Source organism: Leptopilina heterotoma, unplaced genomic scaffold, assembly GCF_015476425.1.
Source record: "Leptopilina heterotoma isolate Lh14 unplaced genomic scaffold, ASM1547642v1 Lhet_409, whole genome shotgun sequence".
Taxonomy (NCBI): Eukaryota; Metazoa; Arthropoda; class Insecta; order Hymenoptera; family Figitidae; genus Leptopilina; species Leptopilina heterotoma.
Genome location: NW_025111070.1, coordinates 491225 through 501825, shown reverse-complemented (window position 1 = coordinate 501825; position 10601 = coordinate 491225).

Below are 10601 nucleotides of genomic sequence, written 5' to 3'. Positions count from 1 at the left end.
ATTAAATTTTTTATTTGTTACAATTCTATATTAAAACTTTAGTTCTAAATTTTACTTGGTAAACTTTTATGTCACTCATTGTTTGGACATTTGCAAAAACTTTTATTTGGCGGAACTTTTTACATCAAAGATGTTTTTATTGGGATCAAAATCATCATTAAAATCATTAAAAATTATAGGTACTAAAATATAGATAATCGAAATTAATTATAATTACAAGTTGTACATCAGGTAAATCTATTAGTAAACATTGTTGTAAATATATTTTAGAGAAATTTTTAAAAAACTAAAATAGGAAATTTTAATTGTTTTAAATTTAATAGGTATTTAATTAATTTTAATTTTATTATATGTAATTAAAATTATATACATATAAATTATTGATTAATAAAATAATAGTATAATTAATTTTAAATTAATTTATTAAAAGAAAGATAAATTACAATATATTTCCCAAAACTGACAGTACCTAACTAATATGTGTTGTAACTGAAACTCACTATAAGTTAAACTTGTTGAATATATTCTACGCAAAGTGACCGTTGCGCACTCCAATTTTCGTTTAGAGTTCGGGAATTTTTCAGGAACAACAAGCAGTGATTGTTACTGTTTGGTAACACTAGAAATCTTTTTCAAAATAATGTGATTTTCTCGAAAAATCCAGAACCATTATTAATTTTTTCAAACTCTGTCTTGATCTTACCATTAGTATATCCTATTTCAACTATATACTGTATCTAATTTAAATCTTTCCTTTTAGGGTTAGGAATCATTCTAGAATGTTTTCAACTACTTTACTTAAAGTAAAAGTATTATTGTCGACTTTTTCTCATATAAACCGTTCTTGAACTAATTCAGGAATGTTTCCTGAATAAATTTTTTCCGTGTAGGTCACTTTTATCTGTCCCTGTCACATTTGTGTAATAGCTATAAGCATAATAAAAAAATTTGCATTAAGGGGTTACGCCACCCTGAACGCATGAAAATCGGATGGTTTTTTAGGAATTTTTTTGCTAAAACTGTTTCAGGTAGGACTTCTTTACAATTATTGATGCTTTAGTACATATATTGAGCTTTATAAATATTTAAAAAAAAATTGTTTTTAATTAAAAATGGCGGAGATATAACTATTGGCGTGGATCAATTTTTCCGGAGCACTGCTTGATGGTGTACATGATTGGCAGTTCAATTTTTGTCAGAAACAAGTAAAACAATATTTTTCTTAAAAAGTGATAAATTTTGAACAGAGTGACGAAGCCATTTTAAAAAAAAAAATTTTTTACGCAAATGGAAGCACTTCAAAAATTGACATTTTTTTTTGGCTAAAATTACCGTATAAAAAATTGGATAAAAAATTTTCAAATTATTCAATCAAAAAAATCCCACGTCACTCTGTGGAAAATCTATTTAGGAAGATGTATATTAATTTTCAAGTCAATCGATTGAATAGTTTTTGAGTTATCGTGTACACCGTCTCGAAAATTGTGGTTTCGAGAAAAACGCAAAAGAAGAAAAAAATGAACTTTAGTGTATTATAACTTGAAAATTTTTCAATTTACTATTTAATTAGCAATTCCTGGGCCATAATTTTTTTTATTTAAGAATGGAAGGGATACAATGAAAAGGACCCATCCTAAATCATGAAAGGGCCCCCTAGACCATTCGAAAATAGAAAGTCGCTGCTTCCAGCAGCTCTCGGCGCGTCCCCACCGCGCTGACTTCTAATGACCATAACTTTTGTAATTAGTGAGACATTGTCTTCGGCGACATCTCAAAATATTCGTTAGAATATAAACTTTGAAATTAAGCAAAAAAAAAAAATAAATTTTTTTGAAAATTTCAGGGTGGCGTAACCCCTTAAATAAATAAAAAAGTGATTTTTATTGTTTTCGAAGAGCGACATATTGGTGTGGATTCGTTCAGAAAAAAATCTTGTTAAACCAAAATCCTGCATCACATAATGTGTTGGTCTTTTAAAAAAATGACTGTCATTTCCGGTTATGGGCACCTTTATTTTAATACCTATTCAAATACAAAAAATTGAATTTTCAGAATGAGATTTTATAAAATTCCCTGACAATTCCAGATTTTCCCAGTTTTCCATGACTGAAAAAAATTCCACTACAATTTCAGGTTTCCCTGCTCTGTGGCAACCCTGTGAACTGAGGTTTAGAAGAGGGTTCCAAATTTTTAATAAAAATTTGATAGAGGTTGGAAGTAGGTTAAAAAGAGAGTGAATGGAAAATTTTGAGAAGTAAGCAGGTTTAAAAGAGGTTTAATTTACTGTTTAGGAGGCTTAAAATAGAGTTTAAATTTCGACTCGGGACTTTAAGGGGTTAAACCACTCTAGAGCGTCAAAAAGAGCTTCTAATTTCAACATTTTTTTTAAAGAAAAGTTTAAAAGTAATGAAAAATATGTTTACATATCTCTATTAGGTACACTTTAAAGAGAAAAAAAAAATACTTTATAAATTTTTTTTTGCTTAAAAACAGCAGATGTACATGCACGTGATGGAAACCCTTTGTAAAAAGAATTCATTCGCGGCCGGAAAGGTTTTTGGTATAATTTTCATCCTAGAACAGAAAACAAATTTTTTTCTATTTTTACATCTCAAAAGCTAGAGAAAGACGTAGGGGATTTTTTTTAAATCGATTTTTGCAAAAATGGTGAACATTTTATGGAAAAACTGAGTTTTTGACTGAAAAAATAGGCACTAAATTGTTTATAACTAAAAAAATATGAAACATAAAAAAAATCCCCTACGTCTTTCTCTAGCTATTGAGATGTAAAAATAGAAAAAAATTTGTTTTTTGTTCTAGGATCAAAATTGTACCAAAAACCTTTCCGGCCGCGAAGGATTTCTTTTTACAAAGAGTTTCCATCACGTACATGTACATCTGCAGTTTTTAAACAAAAAAAATTTATAAAGTATATTTTTTTCTCTTTAAAGTGTACCTGATAGAGATATGTAAACATATTTCTCATTACTTTTAAACTTTTCTTTAAAAAAAATTTTGAAATTAGAACCTCTTTTTGACGCTCTAGAGTGGTTTAACCCCTTAAAATAACGAAAAGTAAAATAAAATATTTTCATACAAACAATCTTAAAATTTACATTTTTTAAAAAGTGCATTTGGTCATCTCTCCCGGAATGTCCGGGAAAGATAGCCAATACTTATAATTTTTGGCTTTTAGCTTAAACTTATTTTTGAATCGTTCACACTGTAAAAAGAAGGCATCTTATTTTAAGATACTTTGGAAATCACTTTTAAGTTGTTTCCAGAAAGTTATCAAAGCATCTCAAAAAGCAGTGAGTGACTGATTTTCTGCTTTCAAATCAGTTAAGATTTACTGATTTATCATTAGAACATTTTTTACTGATGAATCTGTAAATTTTAAATGATTTAAAAACAAACAGTCACTGATTCGGATTTAGAGAGTAAGTAATAATAAAGTTTACTTATCAAAGTATTGCAAAATAAAAAAAATAAGAATAAAAAACTGAAAATTTCTTCATACGTAGATTGACAAAGGGCAGCATGTATGTATAAATGCATGCTATAAAGAAACGAGAGCGCCAGAGGCGTGAAAAGAGTTGAATTCAATAATCTGGAGCAATTTTAATGTCATGGCGGCAGAAAGTGGAGCTCGGAATTTATGGTCATAATTGCGAAATTTCCCGTCTGATGAAACGTCCCCGCAAAAAGGGACAAAAGCTTCAAAGGATATACGTGCATATATATTTATATAGATACATATATCTGGTAAAGCCTCGCGTGTTTCTCTTTGCCAGTGGGTCGAGGTTTCGAGAACGCGAGAGATTTCGCACATCCTCCCGTATTTATTTGAATGACGCGAAAGTATAAGAGAATCCCTTTTCATCATTCTCATTCCATGGTTCCGGTCCCAAAAAAATAAATACATATATAACGGCTTCGAATTGCCCACAACAAAAAAAGAAACGTTTTTTTCTTTCCCGTTGCGCCTTTTAACATAGTCTTTTTACACAAAACACCCTCTTCCTTCCGAACAAATTTTTTTCCCGTTTCATTTTTTCTTTGTTCCATAAATATCTTAAACTGCTTACGTTTATCCATTAACCGCATATTTTTTTTAAAGTGCCATTTTTTCATGTATCGAATAAAAATAAAATAAATGTAAAAGAAGGGATACGGAAGATTTGTGCGGTTTTTATTGGGTCAAGTATATATTTTCAATGCACACGTAACTTCGGGGTAATGTGACCCACATTTTGTATGGTTTTATATTTGTATGGTATAAAAAGAAAAATATAATAAAAATTGCATATCAATGAAAACTATTTTTTGCGAATGTTAAATTTAATAATTTATTACCTAAATAATTGTGAAAAAATAAAAAATATATTTATATAACAAATCAAGCAATGTCAAGTAACCTATAACATAGGTTACTATGTTATAGGTATAAACTCAACAACAAATGTATAACAAATTATAATTAACAGTTTGTAGAAATTTTTATCATTTTTATTATGAGTATCGACATATTCGGACGTCAGTTTAAAAGCACAGAAACTTCAAATCGAAGTCCACCAGGGCTTGGTTTTAAGTTGACTGCTGAAGGAGATTTTAATATTGAAAATAAGAAACTTTGCAACGTAGCTGATGCTGAGAGCAACAGTGATGCAGTAAACTTGAATATTGTAAACAAAGTTATTAAATCTACAGCAAACGCCATCTATGATGTAATCGGTTCTATGAGAAACGATATAAATGACAATGTTGGAAATATTTCAGAGTTAGAAGATTTGATAAAAAAATATCTTGAAAATCTAAAAATCAGTATTAAAAGAAATATAGAGATGATGTCTACCAGCAAAGAGATTATTTTATAATTAGACAGTAGACTGCGCACACTTGAAGGTAATTAACACTTGAAGGTAATTAACAATGGAGGATCAAAAACTACAGTTGGTGAAAGAGTTACATAAACCAGCGAGAAAAAATTATATGCGAAGAAATGTTGACATTCGAGGTATTGACGAGACTTGGCAAGCTGATCTTGTTGAAATGCAACCTTATGCGAGAGAATATTGAGGTTACAAGTACCTGTTAACCGTCATTGATACATTTTCAAAGTTTGCCTGAGCTGTTCCAGTAAAGTCCAAAAAAGGTGAAGATGTGACTGCGGCAATGAAATCTATTTTAATTAAAAAACGTGTACCAAAAAATTTGCAAGTAGATAAAGGAAAAGAGTTTTATAATTCACAATTTGAAAATCTCATTAAAAATTATAACATTAATTTGTATTCTACTCATAGTAATTTAAAAGCGTCAATTTTTGAACGATTTAATCGTACTTTAAAGAATAAAATGTGGATGAAATTTAGTTTACGCGGTAATTTACAAGTGGATAGACATATTAAGTGACTTAGTAAATGCGTATAATAATAGTAAACATCAAACAATAAAAATGAAACCAATAGATGTAAATGCTCAAAATGAAAATAATTTGTTGTTAAATGTATTTTAAAAAGTTTCAGTAAACAGGAAATATAACAAATTTAAAGTTGGAGACAGAGTACGTATAAATTTTACCACAGAAATATTTACTATAAGCGATGTAAAAAATACTAATCCAATAACATATATCTTGAAGGATTATCAGGAAAATCCATTAAATGGATGTTTTTACGAGCAAGAACTTTCTAAAATTAAATATCCAGATGTATATTTAGTTGAAAAAGTATTAAAAAACGAGGATCTAATGTATTTGTAAAATGGTTAGGTTTTGATAATTTCTCATAACAGTTGGATAAACGAATCTGAATTATAATGTATTTGAGAAAGGTTTAAAATTAAAATAAATTAAATTGTATGCATTTTTGTATTTATTTATCCTCTCTTTTACAATAAATGACCATTTATACATTGAATATTTGACAGTAGATGAATAGCTTCATTTGATATTTGCTTGCAGTGAAATGTAACAAGTTCTAGCAATAATGTCTCTAAATTTAAAACATTAGTTATTAAATGATTAATAACTAACTTTTTAATTTAAATATTTATTTTTTCATATGAAGGTTAAAAATCAGGATAGGAAGTGTTATTATATGAAATTATATAATTTATTAATAATTATATAAGCTTGACGTAAGCTTCACCACAATAGACACACTTGTACACTCGTGCTCATTAATGCCTTCCCTCAGGGAAGGCACTAATTTCACGAACTTTGCCTACCATCTATATTGTATAAAAAATCAGCCAATGGAAAAGTAAAATTCCTATGGAATTATTGGCACGAACTATAAAAAATATAGAAAGTGGGCAAAACGCGTCAAATTAGTGCCTTCCCTGAGAGAAGGCATTAATGAGCACGAGTGTACGTATGTGATATATGTAGTATCTCCAACTGGATTTATTTGTGTAAAATACTTCCAAACCTTAGCTTGAAGCTATGGCGTTATTTCATGGCTGATATGACAACAAAAGGCCTAAGCAGAATAAAAAGGGAAATAAGAAAAGATAGACGATATTTCTGTCCTTTTTTATCTCATGCTTGCGACAGATTCCCGTTTTATTCTGCTTAGGTTTAAAGTTCGTTTTTATAGAGAAAGCGTCAAAGTGATCAAACTCAATAAGTCAATGAAAAAGCGAGGTTAAGTTGCGTTTGCGTAGAATACATTCTTTGCATTGCTTTTCGAATAACCTGCTTGTCATTGTATGTTGAAATACTAGTAATTTAAAAAAAATTTAAATTTAAAAAATTCTCGGAGAAAAAACGAACCGGTAATTTACCGGTAAATTACCACAATCTTTTTTCTCTTCTTGACGTAATATACCATCTTTAGAACACTAGTTCTACATATTTTTGTTCAACACAAGGAATAACTTCATTAAAAATTGTAAATGACGTTTCACTAAATGTAAATGATTGATCTAAACGCTCAATTAATATTAAACGATATGTAACACTAAAACGTATTGTAAACGTTTCACAATCCAGCACTGTTGCATCACAATGTCCGTTGAAAAATCGTATGATATGTTTTACTGCATCATACAAAAGGCGCCATTTTTGAAGGTCCAAAGAAAATGATACTCGTGGATGGCTGGTTTTTAGTTGAATTTTTGGTATTATACTTCCATTTATGTCCAGTTCAGCTCCAACGACAACTTGCTTTGTAAATGATGGATTCAAGTTGTAAATTTTAGATAATAACATTTCTCTACATGATAAATATGACATTTTATGTCTTCTACTGGTCAACTCGGGTCAACTCCCTCAGGAACAAACTCTATTTGATTGTAAGGTCCTCCACGATTTCTTAAATATACACCACCTCTTACAGCTTCTGCTTTCAGACTGATAAAAAGATTTGCATCCTCTTCAAATATTTAAAGCATTCTTGGTGGTAGAAAAATGTTAAATTCATTATTTATTTCAGCAATAATTTTTGGACCAAATTTCGTATCAATTTTTCGAATATCTGTTAGTTTATAGAATGCATCAATGGTTAATTCCTTTGTTGTTTTGGTGACCAAGACTTTGCTTGCTTTATTTAATTTATCGAAATTCATTTTTATCACTTAAATTTAATTTCCAATTTTTTTCACTAAAATATTTAACTGTGACCTTTCTTCAATTAAACTTTTAACTTTATCAATTTCTTGAATTAATTTGTTCAAGCGCACTTAAATTTCACGACGTTGTTCTGCTAATATGTTCATTAACCTACTCAAACTGCAAGAATGATTTTGTTTAGAAAAATTGCTCTCTTTATATACACAAGATATGACCTATTTGACCTTGAAGTTAATTATAGATTTCGTAGAATTGCGGTAAGATCAAAAGCATTCTAAAAAATACTGAAAATGTTTGCAAAAATTGCTTAGATAAAACTTAGTCAAAACAAAATAAATAAACTGTATAATAAAACAGACCGGAAGCAATAAATCAAAGATATCATAAACAGAAAGAACATGGGGAAAATTCCTTAGATAATAATCTAATAAACAAGATATCAAATTATACAAGCAAAAAATCTAGGAAGTGTGACGCCATATCCACCTCAGCATCATGGTCTGAATATCACCTCCTGTGATGTCATATCCGCCTCAGAATCATGGTCTGAATATTACCCCCCCTTGTGATGTCATTTCCAAAAATTCTGGGAAGTATGACGTCATATCCACCTCAGCATCATGGTCTGAATATTGCCCCCCCTGTGATGTCATATCCGCCTTAGCATCATAATCTGAATCGCACCTCCAAAATGGTTTGAGTCAGGGCTAAAAAGTGTCGGTAACATGTTGGTGCAGGAATCTATATACAGAACCGGCACTGCCTATCTACTGAAACATTATCAAAAAAGTAACTGGGTTTATTGTACAGTTCTCATTCTAGATCTAAGGTTTAAGGTTGAATTCGCTAAAAGTATATTTAATTATTTAAGGGGGAGTGACACCTTTAAGGTGTCTTTTGAACCTATTTTTCATGAATTTTTTTAAGACACAGGAATAAAGTAAACAAAATTTGGTTTCGATGACTTTATTTGTTATCTATAGAGGGCGCCAAAGTTGGTCTCGTTTCTTTGCAAAGCAAATCGGTGGACAAGATTCCGGATATACCGTTTAATCTAAATCAAAAATTCAAAGTTTTCCTGAATCTGTGATAGATTTAGCTTTAGAGTAAGTAGGATATTTTAAAAATATTAACTTTTGTGTATTTGGCAGCTGTTTGATGAAAAAAGTCGATTTTTAGGGCGAAAATTTTTCAAAACATCTATTACCAAAAATAAACAACCAACCAAAAAAAAATTTGCTATGTACTCTAGAGCTTTAGTAAATGACGAACTAAAAACACTTTAGCTGAAGTCAATCCGATCAAAACTGTTCGAGCCAGACTGTCCACCGATTTGTAAACGTCATTTCGAGAAAAACACATTTAAACTATAGTAATGTGAAAAAATGAAAAATGAAACCACTATTAATCTACGATGCCTGCACCATATAAGCGACTTTCTACGTTAATATTTCCTTCATTTCCATCCTTTCGAACAATGTGAAGCTGTTTTTTGTATTCTGGAGCAGTATTCTGGAAAAAAACCGATAGCGCTAAAAAACACTCGAATTGCTCTTGGACACCTTCTATATATTTTGATTTTTTTTACATATGAGGCATTTTACGTGAAATGTCCTGAGTTGAAATTTCAAATTCTTAAAAAAAATTGAAACTCAGGGAACTTGTTGTTCTATCAAGTAGAAATGTGCCCCAAAAAACATTTTTGATTTTTAGAAAGCTGAAGTTTTTTCTTATCGGCATGTAAATTTGCAGAATGCCCTTTTTTTGTTTTTGAGTTATTAAATTTCAAAGTATAAATTGCGACGCAGTGGCACTGAGCCGTGTGGCACCCGGCGTGAGGCGGACATGAACATATTAAATAGCCTATTTCAATGAATCGTGGTCCTTCGGAGGTTTTTGGGGTTGCTGATTACGAATCAAAAGTAGATTGGTACTTTCTTGGGTTTGTATTATTTTCTCTATTAGTTATTATAGCTTTTATTTTATTTACACTTTAATTTTGACTGCTTGGATTGTATCAGTTTGTCAATTGTTCTTTATCAGCTAGATCGTTTTTTGTTTTTTCTGTAACATTACCTTTGACAGTCATTTGTAATTCTGCAGTTGCATGGTATTTTTTGGTTTGCATTAGGGGAGACTGGGGCTTAATCGGACACGGGGCTATACCGAATAAGTCAAATTTTTTCGAAACCATGAAGAATTTCAAATAATGTTAATAACCTGTGAACGCGCTGTTTCATTAAGCATATATATTGCATGAGGTTTTAGGGACATGTCATTTTTCTTCTAATAATAGTTGCCGTTAATATATGAAAATGTCGTTTTTCGCAGTAATAATCTCGTTATAATTAAAGTGCACATATTATATGGCAATTTTTTTAATAGCTGAAGGTGTACTGAGTTTAGTAGAAAACGAGTTTAATGGAAAACGTTAACCCTTTAACACCCGAGAAAAACATAGAAAAGATATAAACTAATAAGATGCCATTCCTAAGGTTTTCGGGGGCGCTGATTACGAATTTGATGTCAAATTGACATTTTGACAGTTGACAGCTGTAAAAACAACTGTCAACTTTTGTAAAACTGATTTTTTTTAAAAAAGACTCTAAAAGGGTTTTCGGGGTCGCTGATTACGAATTTGATGTGAAATTGACAATTTTACAGTTGACAGCTGTCAAACGAACTGTCAACTTTTGCATTACTGATTTTTTTTTATAAAAAAGACTCCGTAAAGGGTTTTCGGGGTCGCTGATTACGAATTTGATGTTCAAATGTTTTGATTTTAATTTTTTTATTGATAGACTATATGATTACAAAAATTTTAAGCCCTTGTGGACCTCTATTGGATTAAAAATGACAATTCTACACTAAATTTAGTGAACGAAACTACTTTCTTCATTTTTAGTATCCCATAAACATTTGCAGCAAAAATTCAAGTAATAAAATTTATTAAAGCCCTAAAGTGACTAACATCACTAATCAAGGGTTTCTGATGTCGTAGATTTTAAATCCAATGTTAGTTTTTCAA